This window comes from Oncorhynchus keta, chromosome 5, assembly GCF_023373465.1.
Source record: "Oncorhynchus keta strain PuntledgeMale-10-30-2019 chromosome 5, Oket_V2, whole genome shotgun sequence".
Lineage (NCBI taxonomy): Eukaryota > Metazoa > Chordata > Actinopteri > Salmoniformes > Salmonidae > Oncorhynchus > Oncorhynchus keta.
This window is the reverse complement of record NC_068425.1, coordinates 5,210,213-5,219,985: the sequence shown is the minus strand read 5'-3', so window position 1 is coordinate 5,219,985 and position 9,773 is coordinate 5,210,213.

Sequence of the window (9,773 nt, the reverse complement as noted above, 5' to 3'; positions counted from 1 at the left end):
TAGCCCATCCATCAACTCAAGATGGAACTTTGTATCCATTCACTGGTTGTTATAATATACTGCAAAATTCACCTGAGCTCCAAAGACTGGTCTTCCCTGGCTGTTTAGCACTGCTGGGACACCTGTCACCATCTGATCCTACTAAGACATGATGAGCATAGTGTTGTGTACCGACTCTGCATCATGACAATGAAGCCTGTAGAGCTGTTTATACCATGTCACTGTGAAAAGTAGGGAATTAACTAGGGAAACTGACATATCAAAAACATTACATTGCTATACTGACCCCCCAAAAATCTCACATTGCGCTGTCAAAAACGGTCATTTGGACACTGGTTTCATCATTTGATTCAGGTCTAGACTGGTGTGATTGAGGCAAAAAGAATAGCTACAGTTCGTGAGCTAGTTACCTAGCTAACGTTAGCCAACTTTTGGCTTGCTCTAATGGTATATCAACTGGAAAAAACTAGCCAAGTAAATGTACTTCTGTTGAAACAAGACAAAACAAATGCTACATAAACATTGCCATACCCACAACAGCTGTTTTATACTGCTTCCTGACAGACAACTAGAGACTAGAGCTGAACTGGTTGTGGTAGCTACAGTATTAGCTAGCTAGCTAGTTCATTCACTTCAGAGAGAACTTCAGTCGAGAGGGGATGAAACATGTAGCTAAAGCATTAGTTAATGTTTCATGTCAGTTACACTATGAACTCAGCACTGTGAATACATTTTTTTCTGTTAAGTCAAATAGCAGTTACCTTGCCAGCTACACCAATAATATAAATATTTGTGCTTGCTTTTACAACTCATAGAAAAAGCACACTCAAACAGCTGCTTCTGTTCACACGCTTTGTGGTGTCTGTACTGTCCTAAATCCAGCCGGTTTCCAGCCGGTTGATACGCTCTGAGGCATCCATATGGTCCTAAAGCACACCAATGCCCCTTTTTGTATCACAGTGAACGTTGTGCCCATGCACACACACACACACACACACACACACACACACACACACACACACACACACACACACACACACACACACACACACACACACACACACACACACACACACACACACACACACACACACACACACACACACACACACACACACACACACACACACACACACACACACACACACACACACACACACACACACGGAGGAAGAAATCAAGCCTGAATAAGATAACAGGAAGAGCCCTTGTGCTGCAGGGAAATATAAAGAACATATCCATTGTGTGTGTGTGTGTGTGTTGGAGGCGGGGGGTGCCCCTGTGTGAGTTGTGTGTCCCAGTACTGAAGGAAGACTACAGATGACCTGTAGCCTACTGTTGCTTACTTAATTGGGAGAGTCCCCAATGTCTCCTTCACTACCTTTGTTATTTTGAATTTTTTAAATTTCACCTTTATTTAACCAGGTCAGCTAGTTGAGAACAAGTTCTCTTTTACAACTGCGACCTGGCCAAGATAAAGCAAAGCAGTGCGACACAAACAACAACACAGAGTTACACATGGAATAAACAAGCGTACAGTCAATAACATGTGAGGAGGTAAGGCAGTAAATAGGCCATAGTAGCAAAGTAATTACAATTTAGCAGTGATCGGTTAGCTGCTCAGATAGCTGATGTTTAAAGTTAGTGAGGGAAATGTAAGTCTCCAGCTTCAGCGATTTTTGCAATTCGTTCCAGTCACTGAGAGCAGAGAACTGGAAGGAAAAGCGGCCAAAGCAGGTGTTGGCTTTTGGGATGACCAGAGAGATATACCTGCTGGAGCGCGCGCTACGGGTGGGTGTTGTTATCGTAACCAGTGAGCTGAGATAAGGCGGAGCTTTACTTAGCAAAGACTTATAGATGACCTGCAGCCAGTGGGTCTGGCGACAAATATGTAGCGAGGGCCAGCCGACAAGAGCATAAAGGTTGCAGTGGTGGGTGGTACAAGAGGCTTTGGTAACAAAAGGGATAGCACTGTGATAGACTGCATCCAGTTTGCTGAGTAGAGGATTGGAAGCTATTTTGTAGATGACATCGCCGAAGTTGAGGATCAGTAGGATAGTGAGTTTTACTAGGGTAAGTTTGGTGGTGTGAGTGAAGGAGTCTTTGTTGCGAAATAGGAAGCCAATTTCTAGATTTGATTTTAGATTGAAGGTGTTTGATATGAGTCTGGAAGGAGAGTTTACAGTCTAGCCAGACACCTAGGTATTTGTAGTTGTCCATGTTTTCTAGGTAAGAACCGTCCAGAGTAGTGATGCTAGTCGAGTGGGTGGGTGTGGGCAGCGAACGTTTGAAAGCATGAATTTGGTTTTACCAGCGTTTAAGAGCAGTTGGAGGACACGGAAGGAGTGTTGTATGGCATTGAAGCTCGTTTGGAGGTTAGTTAACACAGTGTCCAAAGAAGGGCCAGAAGTATACAGAATGGTGTCATCTGTGTAGAGGTGGATCAGAGAATCACCTGCAGCAAGAGCGACATCGTTGATATATACAGAGAAAAGAGTCAGCCCGAGAATTTAACCCTGTGGTACCCCCATAGAGACTTGCCAGAGGTCCAGACAACAGGCCCTCTGATTTGACACACTGAACTCTGTCTGAGAAGTAGTTGGTGAACCAGGCGAGGCAGTCATTTGAGAAAACAAGGCTATTGAGTCTGCTGATAAGAATACGGTGATTGACAGAGTCTAAAGCCTTGGCCAGGTCGATGAAGATGGCTGCACAGTACTGTCTTTTATCGATGGCAGTTATGATATCGTTTAGTACCTTGAGCATGGCTGAGGTGCACCCATGACCAGCTCGGAAACCGGATTGCACAGTGGAGAAGGTACGGTGGGATTCAAAATGGTCAGTGATCTGTTTATTAACTTGGCTTTTGAAGACTTTAGAAAGGCAGGGCAGGATGGATTTAGGTCTATAACAGTTTGGGTCTAGAGTGTCACCCCCTTTGAAGAGGGGGATGACCACGGCAACTTCCCAATCTTTGGGGATTTCAGACGATACGAAAGAGAAGTTGAACAGGCTTGTAATTGGGGTTGCAACATTTTCAGCAGATAATTTTAGAAAGAGAGGGTACAGATTACCTAGCCCGGCTGATTTGTAGGGGTCCAGATTTTGCAGTTCTTTCAGAACATCAACTATCTGGATTTGGGTGAAGGAGAAATGGGGGGCTTGGGCAAGTTGCTGTAGGGGCGCAGGCCTGTTGACTGGGCTAGGGGTAGCCAGGTGAAAAGCATGGCCAGCCATAGAAAAATGCTTATGGAAATTCTCAATTATCGCGGATTTATCGGTGGTGACAGTGTTTCCTAGCCTCAGTGCAGTGGGAAGCTGAGAGGAGGTGTTCTTATTCTCCATGGACTTTACAGTATCCCAGAACCTTTTGGAGTTTGTGCTACAGGATGCAAATTTCTGTTTGAAAAAGCTAGCCGTTGCTTTCCTAATTGCCTGTGTATATTGGTTCTTAACTTCCCTGAAAAGTTGCATATCGCAGGGGTTATTCGATGCTAAGTAAAACACACTGTTTTGAAATAAAGGTCTATTGTAGCCTCAACAATACTCTCTGGGGTAACACCATGGTGTAGCCGGAGAACAGCTAGTTGTTCATCCTCCTCTGGGTACATTTACAAACCTAAGAGGCTCACCACCTTCCATAGACTTCCACAGTAATTATGACAACTTCTGGAGGACGCCCTCCCACCTATCAGAGCTCTTACAGCAGGAACTGACATGCTGTACACCCAATCAAAGGATAAGAGAATGAATCTCATACTGAAAGCATAAGCTACAGCCAGCTAGCACTGCAGTGCACAAAATGTGGTGAGTAGTTGACTCAGAGAGAGAGAAGGACAATCGTTAAACCGGTTTGAACAAATACATTTCTTCAAAAATGAAGGAGAAGCAAGAGAGAGAGAGTTGCTGCATTCCAAATTCATAGTAGATAGCCCTTAGGCCTAAATCCTCAACCCTTGAATGACTTTTACATTGTCACATCCGAGTGTGCCTTAAATGTCCCTTGCCCAAGCGAGGGAGAGTGATGATCAGAGAGGCAACGTCCTTGGTGAAATCTTGAAATTGAGCTTAAAAGAAATCTACCTAAATCTATTAATGTACCTAGCAAGCTAACGTTGGCGGCAGGTAGCCTAGTGTTTGGAGCGTTGGACTAGTAATCGAACGGTTGCAAGATCGAATCGCCGAGCTGACAAGGTAAAAATCTGGAGCTCAATGATGGCCTAGGAACAGTGGCAACAGTGTTCTGGTCAAGGCAGCTGACCTAGGCCATCATTGAAAATAAGAATTTGTTCTTAACTGACTTGCCTAGTTAAACAAAGGTTAAATAAAAAACATAGCTAGCTAGCACTCCTGTCAGGTAGCTAGCCAGCTACAGCCGGCTAGATAGTTTTATAGTTTGGTCATTTATGCCAATACTTTTCAGAATTACCCAAAATATGGTTTATGAAGCTGTTTAGATTTTACATGGTCCTTACTACTAGATTAAGCCAATTTTCCAACACTAAAATCAATATATATATATATAGCAGTTAGCAGTTAGCGGTTATGGTATAACATTTTGTCTTGGAAAGGTTTTTTCGCCTGGTCACAGAATAGTGTGTAGATGCGAGAAGGAATTATACAATGAGCAAAGCGATAATGCTGTTTGTATGTGGCTGCTATGAAAGTGATCTGTATTTGGTGATGATCAAGGGTGTATTCATTCCGCTGATTCTGTTGAAAAATGTTTCTTAAACGGAAGCAAATGGAACGAAACGGGGATAAACATACCTGAATTTGTCCTGAACTGAACGACTAATGATTACACCCTACATCAGCTAGATGCAGGCAACAGCATGCAAGGCAGTATTGAATGTGTCACTGTCCGTCCCCTTGATTACTTTTCGATAATGCTGTTTGAGCAGGTGATCTGTATTTGGTGATGATCACATTCCGCTGATTCTGTTGAAAAATGTTTTTGGGAGCGAAACGGGGATAAACATAATTTGTCCTGAACTGAACGACTAATGATTACACCCTACTCTACCGATGTTGTAAATGGTCATTCGTAGGCTAGGTGGTAGCAATCTCATAATGGGTACAGGGAACATTTGAGTATCATGTAGTAGCCTAAACCTATCGATGTTCCATTGAGCTGGGTGAATGGAATATAAATGACAATCATCCAATATGCTGTAATAGAAGTAAGGCCATGCTCATCCATTTTTTAAATAATCCTCCCTAATCTTAAACAGCACTGACCACCACTGCAGTGTAGGTATGTGTAGGCCTACCCTTCAGAACTGGTCTAAAGACAGAGGTAGCATACTGTGCTCGTTTTATGTTTTCGGGTTGGTTTTGGAACTTGAAAGTGTTGTTTGGAACGTTCAAGCCTAAAGCTCCTCAATTGTGATACTTTTTGAAATTGCATACAGTCTTCGGGGGGGGTGATGTAATGGCATCCTCTGTGGCACTACCTGGTGGCTCCCGCCTGTCAGGGGTGAGGTTGACCTAGATGAATTGATCCGGTCGAAAATAGAACAAAAGACTTTGAACAAGCCGTTGCGTAAGCATCTGTGTGGCGCCATGCACCCCCTACACCTTCTTCACTTTTTATTTTCTTGTTCTTATTTACGACAAAGGATGGGGACAGACTGTGCACAGACAAGCCCCCAAGCCCCCACCCCAGACATCACCGACTCTACCTCAACCCAAGCCTCTCTCTCTCTTTCTCTCTCTCTCTCTCTGTCTCTGTCTCTGTCTCTGTCTATTTCCCTTTATCTCTCCCCCCTCTCTCTGTGAACAATAGAACTGTGGTGGGGACAGAGGAATGCGGGACAGAGGAATGTGAGTGTTTTGGGGCAGTTTCAGCATCTGAACCAGTCTGGAATGTTTGGAAAAAATGAATCACCTCTTTACCTTCAAGCCACGGTCAAGGCCGTTATCACAATAGTAAAAAGAAAAGCTACATGAGCATGTTTGGGGGCAGTTTGACCGACACACACACACACACACACACACACACACACACACACACACACACACACACACACACACACACACACACACACACACACACACACACACACACACACACACACACACACACACACACACACACACACGTCTCTGAACTGAACCTCAGAAGACAGGATGCTGTACCTTGTGAACAGGAAGTAGTACCTTGTGATGGGTTGAAAACACAGGAAGTTCTTATCATCATGCCTGAAATTCTTGCATTGTGTTTCTGTGAAGACAGAGACACGCACAAGTACACACACAACACAAATGACGAATGACATCCACACTAAGGGCCACTGAGATATTAACCATGAATATATGCTACGGTAATTCTCACATACTGACACCAGCTCAGAAAGTGGTTAGTTGGATGAGCAGATACACATGGTCATAAATTTGATGATAAGTCATTCAGTACTGCAGACACAGGAATATTCCCCACGGGCCAGGCTTTAGCTGCCAATAGACAGCCAGACAGATTACAACGTTCAAATAACTGGAGACCTAGCACCTATAAGCAGAAACAGACAGGGACTGGAGAGAAACTAAGTTAACCAAATTTACAATAAAAAAATCTAAATATGAACACAAATGTTTTTCAGAACTTCTCGCAAAATCGAACGAGTGACACTGCACAATTTCAATGCAACTACTTTAGTAAAAGTAATTCTCCATAACCAGGTTTACATCCAACCATTTAATGCGGATGAATTACCTGACGGATGGCAAAAACCGGATAGGAACTATTAACAGCTATTGATTTGGAACCACAGAGAGTTAACGCAAGTCGCAAAGGAAACAGGAGCTGCGTCCACTATTCCAGCACCATTTAACCTTCAACATTTCAACATGATCAAATCCCCTCTGCATAGTCGAATATAGTGACAACTAAAATATAACAAAAACTATTTCGTCCAATCAACATAAACTAAATATGATGTGGCTGTCCATGGTTCTGATTTCTGTGTGCATGTGTGTGCATGCATATTCATGCAGGTAGAAAAACATGTTGACTCACCCTACTTGTAGAGAAATGCCAATGCCATTAGTCCTCTCTTTCTTGTTGACGCATTAACATCTGCTAACCATGTGTATGTGACCAATAAACTTTGATTTGATTTGAAACGCTCTCTCACTGTCACACAGTACACACTTTTATTTTTTGATGTCCTAGGCTAAAATGCTATCTCGCTAGCCTAACTTCATGGGCAACGTTAGCTAGTTAACTTTAATCAATCAATCAATCAATCAATCAATCAAATGTATTTATATAGCCCTTCTTACATCAGCTATTATATCAAAGTGCTGTACAGAAACCCCAAACAGCAAGAAAACCCCAAACAGCAAGAAATGCAGGTGTAGAAGCACGGTGGCTAGGAAAAACTCCCTAGAAAGGCCAAAACCTAGGAAGAAACCTAGAGAGGAACCAGGCTATGAGTGGTTCTCAAAGAGCAAGGTTCTGGAGAGACTGCATAAATCTGAGAAAGCAAGGTGATGAGAACAGGAGCGAAAGTGAGATACTCTTACTCTAGCGTAAAGGTGGGTCAAAGCACATCATAAAGCAGAAGTAAATGTTGAAAAGGGGGTATAGAGGAAAGAGGTGGTGGGGTGTTGAGGGGTCCCAACGGGTGCTGAGTGCCCTGACTAGAGGGATTATAAATCTCAGATGGTGTCACGCGGGACTAGGTGGGTGAGGAAGGAATCAGGCGCAGAGAGTTCCACTGGGAAAAGGTGCACTTTAATGCGGCACAAAAATAACAAGCCCAAAACACAGGGCCCGGACAGTAATGTGGACCACCCAAAACACAGGGCCCGGACAGTAATGTGGACCAATCAAAACACAGGGCCCGGACAGTAATGTGGACCAATCAAAACACAGGGCCCGGACAGTAATGTGGACCAATCAAAACACAGGGCGCGGACAGTAATGTGGACCACCCAAAACACAGGGCCCGGACAGTAATGTGGACCAATCAAAACACAGGGCCCGGACAGTAATGTGGACCAATCAAAACACAGGGCGCGGACAGTAATGTGGACCACCCAAAACACAGGGCCCGGACAGTAATGTGGACCAATCAAAACACAGGGCGCGGACAGTAATGTGGACCAATCAAAACACAGGGCGCGGACAGTAATGTGGACCACCCAAAACACAGGGCCCGGACAGTAATGTGGACCAATCAAAACACAGGGCCCGGACAGTAATGTGGACCAATCAAAACACAGGGCGCGGACAGTAATGTGGACCACCCAAAACACAGGGCGCGGACAGTAATGTGGACCACCCAAAACACAGGGCGCGGACAGTAATGTGGACCACCCAAAACACAGGGCGCGGACAGTAATGTGGACCAACCCAAAACACAGGGCGCGGACAGTAATGTGGACCACCCAAAACACAGGGCGCGGACAGTAATGTGGACCAATCAAAACACAGGGCGCGGACAGTAATGTGGACCAATCAAAACACACGGACAGTAATGTGGACCACCCAAAACACAGGGCACGGACAGTAATGTGGACCACCCAAAACACAGGGCGCGGACAGTAATGTGGACCACCCAAAACACAGGGCCCGGACAGTAATGTGGACCAATCAAAACACAGGGCCCGGACAGTAATGTGGACCAATCAAAACACAGGGCCCGGACAGTAATGTGGACCACCCAAAACACAGGGCGTGGACAGTAATGTGGACCAATCAAAACACAGGGCGCGGACAGTAATGTGGACCACCCAAAACACAGGGCCCGGACAGTAATGTGGACCAATCAAAACACAGGGCCCGGACAGTAATGTGGACCAATCAAAACACAGGGCGCGGACAGTAATGTGGACCACCCAAAACACAGGGCCCGGACAGTAATGTGGACCAATCAAAACACAGGGCCCGGACAGTAATGTGGACCAATCAAAACACAGGGCGCGGACAGTAATGTGGACCACCCAAAACACAGGGCGCGGACAGTAATGTGGACCACCCAAAACACAGGGCGCGGACAGTAATGTGGACCACCCAAAACACAGGGCCCGGACAGTAATGTGGACCAATCAAAACACAGGGCGCGGACAGTAATGTGGACCACCCAAAACACAGGGCCCGGACAGTAATGTGGACCAATCAAAACACAGGCGCGGACAGTAATGTGGACCACCCAAAACACAGGGCACGGACAGTAATGTGGACCACCCAAAACACAGGGCGCGGACAGTAATGTGGACCACCCAAAACACAGGGCCCGGACAGTAATGTGGACCAATCAAAACACAGGGCGCAGACAGTAATGTGGACCAATCAAAACACAGGGCGCGGACAGTAATGTGGACCACCCAAAACACAGGGCGCGGACAGTAATGTGGACCACCCAAAACACAGGGCGCGGACAGTAATGTGGACCACCCAAAACACAGGGCGCGGACAGTAATGTGGACCACCCAAAACACAGGGCCCGGACAGTAATGTGGACCAATCAAAACACAGGGCGCGGACAGTAATGTGGACCACCCAAAACACAGGGCCCGGACAGTAATGTGGACCAATCTTTTGAAGGATTAGTTTATCCTATTAGTATTCCAAACACAGGCGCGGACAGTAATGTGGACCACCCAAAACACAGGGCACGGACAGTAATGTGGACCACCCAAAACACAGGGCGCGGACAGTAATGTGGACCACCCAAAACACAGGGCCCGGACAGTAATGTGGACCAATCAAAACACAGGGCCCGGACAGTAATGTGGACCAATCAAAACACAGGGCCCGGACAGTA